Source organism: Capra hircus, chromosome 21 (assembly GCF_001704415.2).
Source record: "Capra hircus breed San Clemente chromosome 21, ASM170441v1, whole genome shotgun sequence".
NCBI classification, from domain to species: Eukaryota; Metazoa; Chordata; class Mammalia; order Artiodactyla; family Bovidae; genus Capra; species Capra hircus.
The window spans coordinates 27,593,646-27,608,958 of NC_030828.1; the positions used below are offsets into that span (position 1 = coordinate 27,593,646).

The window sequence follows — 15,313 nt, forward strand, 5'->3', positions numbered from 1 at the left end:
TTGGACATTTATGTTGTCTTCCTATCCTGGCTACTGCAAATAGTGCTGCAATGAACACTGAGGTACATTGAATTACAGTTTTCTCAGTGTCTGGCACAGGGATTTTTTTTTAAAAAGATAAATAATTAATGATGAAATCAGTTCTCACAACCACTTTCTGAAGAAGCAAGGATCCGGTTTGTCAGTTGAGACATCTCAGCCTCACCTGAACCACGTGGATGGAGCTGGGGTTAGGTGGGAGATTTCTAGAGGACACCAAGCAGACAAAAGCCATCACTGGAGAACATCAACATCATACAGCACCTGCTGTTGAAACGGTGACCATCATGATCTGGCGCGTTTTACACCCTGGGTTCAGAGGGGTGCATGTGCCACCAAGTCTTGTGACTATCCCTGAAGGCAAGTCATGGTATTTCCCCGTTTAACAGTGGAGGAAACTGAGTTGTGCAGAGGAGAGACACCAGCCCAGGTCAGAGGCCCCGGATGAGTGCTGGCCTGGCTGGGATTCTCAGCCAGGATGCACACCGCTCCTCGGAACAGGCGTTTCTAGACGTCTGTTAGACAGAACAATGACCCCCGAGATGCCCACATCCTAACCTCTGGACACTGAATATCCACCTTACAGGAAAAACAGGCTTCGTAGATGTGAGGAAAGGCCTCCAGTTGGGCAGATTTTCCTAGATTCTAAGGGTGGGCAGAATCGAGTCTCTTGAGTTCTTTTCAATTTTATTGGAATATAGTGTATAGATTTGGGTCCTTCTCCGTTTAGGACGATAAGGAGGGAAAGGACTGGGGTAAGGCCTTGGGGGAGGGGCGGCCAGTGGTCAGGCCAGGGCAGCACAGGATATTGGGAACGGGGTGATGGGATGGTTCACAGGGGCCTGGCACGCAGCCAGTGATCTGTGGCGGGGTGGCGCTGGGGGCCTGCCCTCCAGAGGGGTCTCTCAGAGGCCGCGATCTCCCCGCGACTTCTGCGCAGGGCCGAACAGGGCGCGGTGGGCAGGACCTTCCATCACATGCGCTCGGGAGGCCGCCAGGGGGCAGCGTGGCGCCCGGGGCAGGTGCGGGCGCAGGGGCACCTCGCTGTCACCTGTTCCACCCGCCGGAGGACCAGACCCCGGCGTCTCCTCATCCTGCAGGTGCCGGGCGCGCCGGGGAATCTGTGCTCTCCAGGGACCCGAGGCCAGCCCCGCAGGACCTGGGCCCCAGGTGCGCCCGCCGCAAGTCCGCCCAGAGTCGGGGAGAGGGCTCCGGGAGGGGGCTGGGCGCGCACGCATCTTTGTCCTCCTGGTCTTCCCGCCGCGCGCTCTCGCCCGGCGAGGGGCGCTGGCGAGGCCAGGGCGGGGCGGGGCGCGGGCGTCCAGCCGCAGGCCGGTGCGGGGTGCGCCCGCGGGCCCCGCTGCGTGGGCCGGGCAGGAGCGGCCCTGCGTGCAGTACGCCGCGTTCGGGGCGCGCCCGCCGCTATCCAGCTTCCCGGGCTCGGCAGCATCTCGGTGCGCGGCTCACAAAGAGCTGCGGCGGCGGCCCCGCGCTCGGCCTTGGGGACACAGCGGCGGCGGCCGTGCACTCGCACGACCCTGAGCTCGGGCCAGGTAAACCGGGGTCCGGGCTACCCGACCCTTCCCCAGAGCGGCCGCAGCCTGGGGGCGCCGGGGCGGGCGCGGGGGGCGCGATCGGGCGGCGCTGCGGACGGGGGGCGCCGCGGGGATCAGGGGTACGGCCGGGCGGGCGCGGCGGGGCCGAGCTGGTGGCTCGCGCATCCCGGGCGGGGGCGCGGCAGCGAGGGGCGACTAGGCGCAGACCAGGGACGCAGACCCGCGGCGGCTGCCCGCTCGGGTCCCGCCGGGCTGGCGGGGCCGCTGGAGTGTTCCGCGGCCCCTCTCGGCACTGGTACTGAGTCCCTGTGAGGGGCGGCAACTCTCGAGTTTGGGGTCTTTTCTGGGTTCCCTGTCACCTGGGAAGCCGAGCCCCGGTTTTCTAGCCCTCCACCCTTTTCCTTTATAACGAGGCCCAGCGGGAGAAACTCCTCAGTTAAAAATTCCACAGTCGGGTTCCCCTGGGCTGCCGGCGCTGGGCTGGGGGCACGGCGCGAACCTGCCCGATCGTCCCAGCCCCTTTCCCCTCGGCCTGGCTGCTACTGATGGTCTATGCAAAGGGCGAGGCCCCCGCCCCCAAGCCGGGCTGTGCCCCGGGCGGGCCAGGCAGCGGGCCTCGGTCTATCAAGGCCGCGGGGCTGGGGACTTGGGGGGTCGAAATTGCCCTGGACCCGGTGCCGAGGGAGAGTCGTGAGGGGCCCACCCTTCCCGAGACTCGCTAAGCATGGAGGCTGAGATTGTACCTGCTTGTCTCAACTTAGTATTTACTTGCAGAAGGAAGACTTAATTTTTTGACATATGTTTGGATCCAGCCTGATAGGGGCCAACCTCAGATTTGGTGGTTAAGCCAACTCACAAATGGCCGTGGGGACGGTCAACCCGAAAGTGGGGAATCTCCTTTGTGCCCTTCATCCCATGGGCTGAGCTGTCCCTGACCTCTTCAGCCTCTGTCCCCTTTCTGAGAATACCAACCCCCTCCTCGCCCCCCACATGCTCTCCTTCTTTCTCTTTGAGAAAAATAGTGGTTTTGGGAATAATGACCTGAAGGCTTCCAGGGTGGGAACCACACAGCTTTTCCTGGGGTGCACATTTAGTTTGCTCTGCCGGGTACCCACAGCCTGGTGGATGGCTCCTTTTTCAAGCCTCTGGGTCCTTCTGGTGAGGGGAGGTGAGGGGGAGGGTCTTGCCTTCTCTTGGGGGGCTTCCATTCTTCAGGGGACACTGAGGGTCCTCCAGCCAGGATGCCCTTCCCTGTGCCCTCACTGCTGGGGGGCTGTCCATCCTGCCTCCATCTGCACTCAGGAAAGGGGGTTGGTGGCTCCTGAGCAGCAAATGACCCTGGCATGGAGCCTGCTGGCACTCAGGATGCTGTCCAGGGTGTTAGTAAGCACGTTGGAGCTTGCTGACGAGTCAGCTTGCTGAGTGGGCCGCCTCCTGGGTGGGCCCCATGGCACTGGCAGAGAGACCCTGGGATGGGTCTCCAGAGCTGCACTAGGTCTGGGTGGTGGCCCTAGTGACAGGCGCCCTGAGAGTCTGCTGTGGGGCCCGGCTCTCCAGACCTCTGCTCATTGGCTGGGGAGCATGGTTGGGCCCCTCCCCCATTGTCTGCCTTCCCATCTCCAGGGTACTGGGCTTCTCTGCCTGGGAGAAGTGTGGGCCGAACCAGATGGGGTGTGTGTGTGTGTGTGTGTGTGCGCACGCGTGCGTGTGCCTGCGTGTGTGAGTATGAGAGGTGGGGTGGGCGCTGGCAGGCGGTCAGTTTCTTAATCTTTGGCCTCTTGTTTGTGTTCTCAGTTGCCCCGGGCTGGGCTTGTGGTTTGTTAACTTGGCTCTGCCTTGGTACCTCTAACCCTTAAAAAAAAAAAAAAAATTAGTTTCACAGGGATAATTGGTGGGGATGGATTGTGAAATGGAGGTGCATAAATAATCCAATTTGCCAACTGAACTAAGAAATGCGGGATAAAAATAAAAGATAATTGTAAAAGACACCAGTCGCCCCCCTGGAGCTGAGAGGGAGTGCCAAAACACCTTAATGTTTTCTAGACACAACTGAGGAACTCAGGAAAAGCTCATGTGATGGGAGGTTTGCCTTGGGCTGGGCTTTGTTTGACTTGGGCAGCCCTGAGGCCTGTGGAGGGACAGGAGCCCCAGGGCACAAGCACAACCCCCCCAGGCCTCAGCTCCACCTGGGCACTCTTCCCCATCCTAAGCCCTGGGCACCTGATCCAGGGACTCAGCAGGTCAGGGCCTCTGGTCACACTGGGGTCTGAAGTCTTGGAGAGACATTTATGTCGGGGAAATTTGGAGGACTGGGTGCAGATGGCCACAGAGGGAGGCCCTGAGCTGGCATGGAGGGCTTCCTTCCAGAACAAGTGGCAGAAAGCAGCGTTCTGCCTTGAGAGAGTGGCAGAGAGCTGGGTTTCCTGAGCCCTGACCTGGCTGGGATGGGGAGTGATGTGGACACTGACGGTTGTGTGGCTCCATCCTGTTGGTCATGTTTGAAATGATTGTTCACCAAGTGGGGCCCAGATGCCCAGTTGGTGGTTGGTAGTTGGCTGTGTGCCCACAGGGGGATTCTCTGGCCCCTTTTGAGGCCCCACCCATCACCCGGGTTGGCTCCAGCTGGTGCCTCAGAGCAGCCTGCAGGCACGGGCTGACTCGGCTGTCATGGGTGCCTCTTCTCTGTCTCTCCTGTAGGCAGTCCTCCACTCTCCCAGTCCTCTCGGATGCACAAGGGAGCCAGGGAGGACAGCGACCTTGTCATGCAGCCAGGCTGTCTCGATGGGGCTGAGATTCGCGAGTCTTCTTGGGAACCCCCTGACCCCATTTCGGCAGGTGCTGTTGCTGCCTGACTTGTGATTTCTGTGCTAGCTGCAGGGTGTCCTGTGCTGGGCTGGGCTGATGTCCCTCACTCAAGCCTGCAGTGGCTCCCCAGGGCCCTCTCCACACCCTCAGCCTGATTTTTATTTCTGCAGGTTCCCTTCCTCGCTCCCAGCCATACCATCAGGCAGGCTCATTGCCCAGGCTTGCTTTGTGTCATCCCCACCCCATCCCCACCTGCCACCTTGGCCCATGTCCGTCCTTCATCATCCCAGATGAATATGGACTTTTCCCTTCTTCTCTGCCAGTTGCCAAGTTTGCTGAGCTCCTGCCTGCCTCAGGGCCTTTGCACTTGCTTTCCATCTCCCTGGCATGTGCCTCCTGCATATGTCCACCTGGCTTGCTCTCTCACTCACTTCTCTGTCTGTATTTCAGCTCCCTACATAAATTAGCATCATTTCTGCCTTTCATGTTAACCCTCACTTCTCTGTCTGTATTTCAGCTCCCTACATAAATTAGCATCATTTCTGCCTTTCATGTTAACCCTCACTTCTCTGTCTGTATTTCAGCTTCCTACATAAATTAGCATCATTTCTGCCTTTCATGTTAACCCTGCTTTGTGTTTCTTCTTAGGACCTAACACAATTTATGATTTTTATACTTTTATTCTGTCTCTTACCACTCCAACATACAGACTGTGTTGACTTCTGTGTCCCTGGAACAAGAATAGTGCTTGGCACCTGGTTGACCCTTAGCCCAACTTGTTAAACGGATGAATGAATGAATGAATGAAACCCCAGGAGCATCGTGCTTCCTTCCAGTACAAGCCTGGTGCCCTGCTGCTCCCTTCCCCAGACCCTACACCTAAAAACAGCTGCATTCACAGCTGGTCCCTCCCAGACCTCCAGCAGAACCTTGCCTACACTGGATCTGCAGGAGAGAGTGATGGAGAGGTGGCAGGGTGAGGGGCAGGCCAGATGTCATATGGCTGGAAGGCCATCCAGCCCCAGTAGTGGGCGTTCTGATCCTCCACGGAAACCCATATGGGATTCTTAGTTGTTTGGCTGGTCGGCTCTCAGGCTGTGCCTGCGCTCACCTCGGTCGGTCATGGACGTGCTGCGAACAAGACCCCCTCTGGCTTAGGTTCCCTACCTTCTTCATCTGGAAGTTTCTAAACTGGTCTTTCCCCTTATGTCGGACTTTGTGTCTTCAGGCTCCCGGCCACTCCGCCTGTCCTTGTGTGCCAGCCTGCCCCTCCTGAAGCCTCCCCACCCCACCTGATTCTCCCTACCTGTGTTTTGGCCCCACTGGAGGGGGTCACTGGTTTTTTAAGGGAGAAAACTATCACTGATCTCTGGGGCCTTGGGTGAGCCACCACCCCTGGGCGCCTTTCTCAGCCTCAGTCATAGGTGCCTGATAGAGCTTGCCGGGCTGGTTTTGATCCCAGAAGTCCAGCACTGAACTGAGGTGAGAGGTTGGTGCTCAGCCAGAGCTTCATGGATGCCGGTGGCTACAGGCTGGCTGTGGCTTCTTTTGTTTTACTGGGAGTATGAAGGGTCAGCTTTGCTGGCTTTACATGCAGCCTAGTGGGAGACTGTCATGCTTCCTACACTCTCAGGTGCTGTTCTGATGTAAGGGGCTGCATCTGTGGTTTTGTGCATGAAGGATCAAAATTAAAGAGAAAAAATACAGCTTGAGATGTCGGCATCTCCTGACCGCACAGATATTTGCATCTTGTGGGTTTTCTGAAAACGGAAGCACACTGGCATTCAAAGGTGGTTTCGGATGGAGAAACTGGGATGAAATACACATCACTGGGCACTTTTTATTTTTTTTAAAGATTGTTTTGTTGTGGAGATATTTTTTTAAGTCTTTATTGAATTTGTTACAATATTGCTTCTGTTGTTTATGCTCTGGTTTTTTGGCTGTGAGGCATGTGGAATCCTAGTTCTCTGACCAGAAATTGAGCCTGCACCCCCTGCTTTGGAAGGTGAAGTCTTAATCAAGGGACCTCCAGGGTAGTCCCTCATCAGGCACTTCTGTGTGTTGCCTTCTCTTTCCCTGTATGTGCTGTTTAAATATTTCCTTGCCAAGCATGAGAGGCACATCTTCACTTGGCAACGAGGTGACCTAGGACCAGGCAGTGGTGACTTGCTTGAGGCTGCTACTGTTTCGGGCATTGCTGAGATTGGTTGGTGAGCCTTCAGAACCCATGATGCCCCTCCCCGACAATCCCCTATCACCTGCATCCTCCCTGTCTCCCCCCTCAACATCTCACTGGGGCCCAGTTTGCATCAGATTTGTTTTTAAACTGGGTGGGCATGACTAGCACTTGTGACCACTTATGTGATAGGTGTATACGTGTGCTCAGTCGCTCAGTTATGTCTCACTCTTTGCCACCCCATGGACTGTAACCCGCCAGGCTCGTCTGTCCGTGGGATTCTCCAGGCAAGAAAAAAAAAAAAAGATACAACAGCAAATGAACATTAATTGTATCTAAAATAAATAAATAAATAAATAAAAGTCTGCAAAAAAAAAAAAAAAAAAAGAATACTGGCGCAGGTTGCCATTCCCTTCTCCAGGGAATCTTCCTGAACCAGGGATCGAACTTGTGTCTCCTGAATTGACAGGCGCATTTACTGCTGAGCCACCAGGGAAGCCTACGTGACAGATACAGTTCAGGAGCTCATTTTCAGCCTGTGCTTAGATAATCTGGTGGTGGTGAACCGTGGACCTTGAGCTCTGGCTGGTGGTTGGAGAGTTATGGACACATTACTGGTAACCCAGGGGCCTTCATGGGGACAGCAAGAGGGCCTGGGAGCTTGCCGCCCAGCACAACTGTCGTTGCTGGGTTTGTAAGGTGTTTTCCTCTTTGCATTCGGAGGTACCATGGGTTCTTTTCACTTCCTGCCCCTGGACTAAACTCAGCTAAAAGACACTCAGCTGTGAAATACTTAGGCACTTGTTCTTAACAAATTCTGATTAGTCAACAGTCAGGGAGTAGGAGACGACTAGTGGCATTTAGAATTTTCAGTTGGGAGATAGATATGTATCTATGTGTGAGTTGTTGTCCAGTTGCTCACTTGTGTCTGAGTTTGTTCATAACCCTATATATGATAGTATTTTTAAAAAATATGTGTTTATTTATTTCTCCATGATTTGGTTTTGCATTCATGGAATTCATTCTCCAGCAAGGCAGCTCTAAACATGAATTTCTCTGAGCTGTCATGTGCATCGCTAATTTTCATTTTTAAAATGTAGTTTAAAATGAGTAACCAACAAGGACCTCCTATATGGCACAAGGAACTCTGCTCGGTGTTATGCAGCAGCCTGGATGGGAAGGGAGTTTGGCGGAGAGTGGATATATATATATGTATGGCTGAGTCCCTTTGCTGTCCACCTGAAAGTATCACAACATAGTTAACTGCTATACCCCAATATAAAATAAGAAGTTTAAAGTTTGAAAAAGAAATGTTGTGTAGTTTTCCCCTGTTGGTCTGTCAAAGTCTTGGAAAAATCCATTGTTTGGAAACTAGGAGACCTGTTTGCTGAGCGGGTGCCTGTGTTTAGTGGTGATGGATTTCTCACCCCACCTCCCCAGCCAGGCAGCAGGCGTGTAAGTTGTTCCAGTGAAACTCGGTTTGTTTCTGGGTCTTCCCGTGTGATGACGGGCCGTGTGCTCTGACATCTGTGTATGTCACCCAGAGCCTATGACAGCTGTCAGGGGTGGGGAATCGGGAGGTCCAGGAAGCCTCCAGCAGCTACTGGCCAGCGACCTCTTCCTGAGAGGGGCACATCAAGGCCTGCTCTTTCCTCCTTGTCAGCCGGCCACTGAGGCAAGGATGGAGCGAGACCAGATGTGTGTGTGTGAGCATCTGTTACAGTAGAGCGCCCGCTCAGTGCCAGTCGCCGGGTGTACTCTGTGTGTGTGTGTGTCCCAGCTCGCCTGCCAGGCCTAGACACCAGGTGCTACCTTGGGTCTCTAGCTGGACCCCTCTGGTTGCAGTGAGCCCTGGCGGCTGACCACTGGAGAGCGGGTCCTGGTGCTGCCTGCCTGGTCTGACCGCTTGAGTCCCTGAGGCAGGTCTGACCTCAGCCCTGCCTGGATGTGCCTTTTTCTGTGTCCGTGTGCAGCAAAGATTCTGCCCCTGACCTTTCCCTGCCCTTTGAGGGGCGAACAGGAGGGAGCTGGCATGTGGCAGGGTGGACATGCCGTCAGCTCTCTGCTCTTGGAGGGACGTCCCTGAGCTGAAACTCTTCAGAGCAGGAGCCCCTCCAGACCAAGAATTCTTGATTGTGTGTCTCCTTTGGGCTTTCGCAGGTTTCAGCTTTTCAATTAATTGCATTTCCTCAAGGAATGGTTTTCTTCTTGATCACAGGCTGGTCTGTGCTTAATCAGCAGTGAGAACAGTGCTGCCTCAGTGGCTGTGACACCCACCCCCTACCCCTCCAGAGGCAGAGACATCTCTTGCTGTGTCCACTTCATGAGGGAGCTGCCCTGGGGGTGGTCCCTGGATATGGCAGCATTCTCTCCACTCTAGCTTTGGGAACACTTCCTTAACTCTGAGTGTGTTGCTCCTTTCATTCATTAGGAGATGATTTGTCTAATAATGAAAAAAGGGGTGCCAGGCACTTAAATGGCAGCCCCTAGCATTGCCCTCCCAGCCCTCTCATCTGTGAAGTCTCTGCAGTGCTAGTGCAGGGACAGGTTCTCTTCTCTTTAGTTACCCCGGAGCCCTTTTGCCAGGGGCTCCATTCAACCATCCATCCACCCATACAACCATCCATTCATCCACCCATCCATCCATCCATCCATCCACCCATCCACCCATCCACCCATCCATCCATCCAACAGGTATTTCCTGAGTGCTGGCTCTGTTCCATTATTTGGATCCCTGTCTCGAGCTGGGTGTAGTCAGGAGAGGAGTGAAGGGGAGCTGCTGGAGGGTGTGGGGGGATCAGATGCCGAGTGTGACTCTGGCCCCAGAGTGCCCCCAGAGTAGCCCAGGCTGGAAGGTGTGAGCACCCAGCATGGGGCGGGGGGGACTTGGATTAGGTACCCCATCCTGAAAGAGTGGGTGGATTCGCCCATCTAGAGCTCAGGCCAGAGGGGCCAGTCTGGAGAGGGTACACAGTATGGGGGTGGGGGCTGAGTGTTTGGTGGTGGGATAATGTGGTTTGGGCAGGTCAGAGCAGGAGATGGTGGGTCTTGACTGTCTGGGTCTTGAGTAGCCTTGGACATGTCGGGGCATCTCACTGTAGTTGGGGGCAGAACAGGTGGGGAGACACGTACTCTGCCCCGTGATGTACCTGGGAGGTGTTTCCATCACTCAGCTTCAGGACCCAGTGGACCGCGGGAGGGGTGGTTAAGAATGAGGAGTGGGGGTGTGCGGAGAGCTGGGGTGGGTCGGGGAGGCTTGGGGAGTGGGAAAGGACAGAGCTCCTTGCATGACGTGGGCAGAGGCTGCCGTGTCCACATCCCGGCCTTGCTAGCTCAGGTGTTTAATTTTACCCTTTAGAGATTAATAGACTTTCTAGATTAAATTGCCACTGTTCCTCTATAAGGACAACAAAATCCCTGGCAAACCATAAGTCATGTTATTAATTTGCTCACATGGAGTTAAACTCCATGGCACTGCTGACTTATTTGGAAGGACAGGGATGGATGGCTGGGTGGCCTCTGTCCAGTTGTTGGCAAGCGTGAAAGTCTAGAGGGACCCAGGCTGAGGTAACAGGGCTGTCCTGCTCAGCAGGTGCTGTCCTCGTCCCATTGCCAAGGCTCCTGGGGACTATCTGGCATCTGTAGGGAGGGGGACCGAGTCCTACACCAGCTGTGCAGAGGGCAAGGGCAGGAGGAAGGAGGGGGGAGCCAGGCTGCAGGTCAGGAAGCTGGGCTCCAGGGGCCTTTGCAGGCTGGTGAGCTTTTGGAGGGGTGTCCTGAAGGGCTTTTCTCTGGGCCCCCGAAACCCTGGGCACTCACAACTCCTGTCTTCTCTTCCTCTTTCGGGCTCTGATGTGCCGTTCATCCTCTGGGTAATGAAGGGTCAGGAGAAAGTCTCAGGGCTTCCCTGGTGGCTCAGTGGTAAAGAATTCACCTGCCAATGCAGGAGACATGGGTTTGATCCCTGGTCTGGGAAGATCCCACATGCTGTGGAGCGACTAAGTACATGTGCCACAACTACTGAGCCTGAGCTCCATGACAAGAGAAGCCACCACAATGAGAAGCCCGTGCACCACAGCTGGAGAGCAGCCCCCACTCGCCATGACTAGAGAAAAGCCTGCACAGCAACGAAGACCCAGTGCAGCCAAAAATAAATAAAGAGAACACGTCTTAAAGCTGCTCCCCTTTTTAGTCAGCTTGCTGTTTGCGCTGGCACAGGTAGGGGTAGGTATCATTTCCTCTCCAAGGCTCCTGGCTCTGGGGGGACCCGGCTGAGATGCTGGCGAATGCCTCTTGCATGGCTTACTGCCCTATGCCACCGGTGGAAAGTGCCTGCTAGTTGCAGGGCAGTTGTTGTAGGAATCAAGATTGTTGGGAGAAAGATACATTTGTTGGGGGAGGGGTGCTCTCTGTGTGCTGGCCTTTCTGCCTTCAAGGCCAATGTGACTGCTATAGGTGGGGGTTACTGCTGCAGGAGGAGCAGGTCTCGCGCTAGCTCTCCTGGTGGTTTTCATCAAATACCGAGAGTATGTTTATGTTTGTATTGACTGTTGTCTCAAACCAGCTTTCTTCCTTTACAGTGATTAAGAGAAGTCAGACTTAGGTGTATTTATGTGTGTGTGTGTGTGTGTGTGTGCTCAGTCAGTCAGTCTTGTCTGACTCTTCGTGACCCCCCATGGATTGTAGCCTGCAGGCTCCTCTGTCCATGGGTTGCCATTTCCTCTTCCAGGGGATCTTCTCAGTCCAAGGATTGAACCCACGTCTCCTGTGTCTCCTGCATTGGCAGGTGGACTCTTTACTACTGAGTCCCCTGGGAAGTCCCTGGTGTATTTAACATCCAGTATTTCATGGCAGAAAGCCAGAGGTCATGCTGGTGGCATGGTTGCCTCTCCAAGGTTCCCACATGTGGTACCCATAGCCATCAACGGGCCATCACTGTGCAGACCTGGTCAGCAGCTGCTGCTGACTGATGCAGAAGAATCCATAAACACATGCATTTGTATAAATATAAATAGTGTTTAATGTCCCAAGTAATTAGCACTTCCTTGAAACGACATTAGCTCTTGTTTCAAGGAAGTGAGTGGAGGCATAGCACATTAATCTGGGACTGAATTTTGTCTCGCTCATCCCGGTTACTGACAGTGGTCTTCAGGCTCTTGTGTGTTTTCCTTCTGGAAACTGTCCAAACTGATAGGGGCAGTTTGGTGGGTGTTCACTGTCCAGAATTCATGGCCGCTCGTCACTCGCACCCACCTGGACCTCACGTCTCATGGCCTGACACCAAAAACACGTTTCTTCTCCACACACGTATTTAGTGGAAAATGTTCTAACAGATTACTCATTTTAAAAGAATGCACTATCCAAGAAAAAGGAAACAACTGAAGAGAAAAAGGGCCCAGAGACATTTCACCCCTTGAAAAGGCCCAATAACCACATGGAAATGTCCTCAACTCCATTAATCATCAAGGAGGGAAATGTATATAAATTGTAACTGTGTTTGGATTCTCTGTAGAACCAGAACCAATTGTGTGTGTGTGTGTGTGCGTGCGCATGTGTATTGTTCGTTGTTGCTCAGTCACTGAGTTGTGTCCGACTCTGCGATCTCCAGGATTCCCTGTCCTTCACTTTCTCTTGGACTTTGTTCAGACTTATGTCCATTGAGTTGGTAATGTCATCCAACCATATCATCCTCTGTCACCCCCTTCTCCTCCTGCCCTCAGTCTTTCCCAGCATCAGTCATGAGGTCTCCTGAGTCAGAGTCAACTTTTCGAATCAGATGGCCAAAGGATTGGAGCTTCAGCTTCAGTCCTTCCAATGAATGTTCAGGGTTGATTTCCTTTAGGATTGACTGGTTTGATCTCCTTGTTGTCCAAGGGACTCTCAAGAATCTTCTCCAGCACCAGAGTTTGAAAGCATCAATTCTTTGGTGCTCAGCTTTCTTTATGGTCCAAGTCTCACGTCTGTACATGACTACTGCAAAAACCGTAGCTTGACTGTATGAACCTCGGGGCTTCCCTTGTGGCTCAGGAAGTAAAGAATCTGCCTGTAATGTAGAAGACCCAGGTTCAATCCCTGAGTTGGGAAGATCCCCTGGAGAAGGGAATGGCAACCCACTCCAGTATTCTTGCCTGGAAATTTCCGTGGACAGAGGATCCTGGCGGTTTATAGTCCACGGGGTCATAAAGAGTCAGACATGACTAATAGGCTAACACCTTCACTTCACTTCCAAACTGCCAGTACACATAGTGTGTATTATATATTGGTTTTTTTTTTTTTTTTTTGGCTGTGCCACACTCTGCTTGTGGAATCTTAGTTCCCTGACCTGGGGTAGAACCCAGGGCCCTGTCAGTGAGAATGCCAAGTCCTCACCACTAGATGGCCAGGGAATTCCCCACAAGGGTCCTTCTAAGAGAGAGGAAGAGGAGAGTGGAAGCAGAGGAGAAGGCAGGGATGATGGAGGCAGAGACTGTCAAGGATTGTGACCACATGTCAAAGGTTGTCAGCAGAGGTGATCACCCCTGGAGTCTCCAGGAGGTAAGCAGCCCTGCTGACGCCTTGACCTCCACCACTGAACCTGCTTCTAGACTCCCAGTCTCCTGAACTTGAGTTGCTTAAAGCCCTGTATCTGGGGCCCATTTGTTCCAGGGGCCACAGGAGGCTAACAGAGCCATCAGGATGCGCACACCAGAGCGTCCAAGGCAGGTAGTTGTCACCCCAAGCTGCAGACAATCCGAGGTCCCCCAGCAGCTGCTCCCCTTGCACTGAGGCTTGTCACACACGAAACCATCCTGCAGATCTGCACATGTGCAGTAGCCTAGAGGAGTCCTGCCATATAGCGCTGAGCCAAAACCCCGGACATGAGAGTCCTTAGTTCCTCCAGGGTGGCTCCACTGATAGGAAGGACAGCGGGCTGCTTATCCATGTGGGGTGCGATGTCGGGGTGCCTTTTGGGAGATGGTGATTAGAGGGGCACCAGGAGGGCAGAGGGCATCTAGGGGATGCTGACAATGTCCCATTTCCTTTTTTCTTTGTTTTTTTTTTTTTGAAAATTTTATTGAAGTAGAGTTGATTGATAATGTGTTAATTTCTTCTGTACAGCAGAATGACTCAATTATATAATTCTTTTCCATATTCTTTTTCCATTATGGTTTATTGCAGGATTTTTTTTTATTTATGATCATATGAAGAGAACATAGAAATCTTTTTAAAACTTTTTATTTTGTATTGGGGTATAGCCAATTGACAATGTTGTGATAGTTTCAGGTGGACAGTGAAGGGACTCAGCCATACATATACATGTATCCATTCTCCCCCAGTCTCCCCTCCCATCCAGGCTGCCACATAACATTGAGCAGAGTGCTCTGTGCTGTACAGTAGGTCCTTGTTGGTTATCTAGTTTAAATAAAGCAGTTACCACAGGATATCAAATATATTTCCATGTGCGATACAGTAGGACCTTGTTTATCCATCCTCTGTATACTAGTTTGTATCTGCAGATTCCAGTCTCCCAGTCCTTCCCTCCATCACCCCTCCCTCTTGGCAACCACAAGTGTGTTCTCCATGTCTGTGAGTCTGTTCCTGTTTTGTAGGTAGATTCACCTGTGCCATATTTTAGATTCCACATGTAAGTGATATCTTATGGTATTTGTCTTCCTCTTTCTGACTTCACTTAGTATGATCATCTGTATTACTGCAAAAACAGTGTCTCGTTTCTTGTTCTGCGTGTGGTTTGCATGAGTGGGTTCAAATTTATGATAAGGACCTTTTCAGTACCTATATTAAACTTCAATGAAAAGTGGGAAAAAAAGAGCAGTATAGCATTTTGGAATCTTCAAGGATAACTTTCAGTTGACTGACTCATGGCTTCTTTTCCTGCTGGAACAATAATATCAAAATCAAGATTATATTTAATTTAATGTGAGATGATTAAATGAGGCCAATCCAACAAGTGCTTATTAATATGCAGATACACACTGTGTTTTCAAAATGAAATCAGAGTCCATAAACCCAAGTAGGATGCTGAGATCTCCGCTCAAGTAATTGATATGGATTCGTTCTCTCCATGAAAGTTTTCCTTATGCACAAAGAAGGAGCTGAGCCCTTAAGGAAAACCGGATACAAACAGCCTGAACATTTGAGGGTCACGTGCTCTGTGGTGAATGGAAAACCAGAGAGTTTTAGGAAGAGACCAGGGTGTGTGTGTGTGTGTGTGTGTGTACAACTCCTTTGGGTCAGCAGGGTATGTGTGTGTGTGTGTATACAGCTCTTTGGGTCAGCAGGGTGTGTGTGTATGTGTGTGTACACCTCCTTTGAGTCAGTGGGGTGTGTGTGTACAACTTCTTTGGGTCAGCGGTGTGTGTGTGTGTGTGTGTGTGTGTGTGTGTGTGTGTGTGTGTATACAGCTCTTTGGGTCAGCAGGGTGTGTGTGTATGTGTGTGTACAACTTCTTTGGGTCAGCGGGGAATGTGTGTGTGTGTGTGTGTGTATACAGCTCTTTGAGTCGGTGGGGGGTGTGTGTATGTGTGTGTACACCTCCTTTGAGTCAGTGGGGTGTGTGTACAACTCCTTTGGGTCAGTGGGGTGTGTGTGTATGTGTGTGTACACCTCCTTTGAGTCAGTGGGGTATGTGTGTACAACTCCTTTGGGTCAGTGGGGTGTGTGTGTGTGTGTGTACAGCTCTTTGGGTCAGCAGGGTGTGTGTGTATGTGTGTGTACACCTCCTTTGAGTCAGTGGGGT

At 52.6% G+C, this 15,313-nt stretch overlaps 1 protein-coding gene across 4 annotated transcripts in view; it reads left to right on the forward strand.

Moving 5' to 3' along the window:
• Nucleotides 1,382–15,313, forward strand: part of LOC102183271 (amyloid beta A4 precursor protein-binding family A member 2) — a 129,745-nt gene continuing 115,813 nt past the window's right edge. For 3 of the 4 annotated variants that reach the window (XM_018066587.1, XM_018066590.1, XM_018066589.1), the window contains exon 1: nt 1,383–1,592. The gene's annotated coding sequence lies outside the window, so the exon portion shown is untranslated. Of the gene's footprint in view, nt 1,593–15,313 lie in introns of all 4 variants that reach the window. The other variant, XM_018066591.1, reaches the window with a different exon arrangement.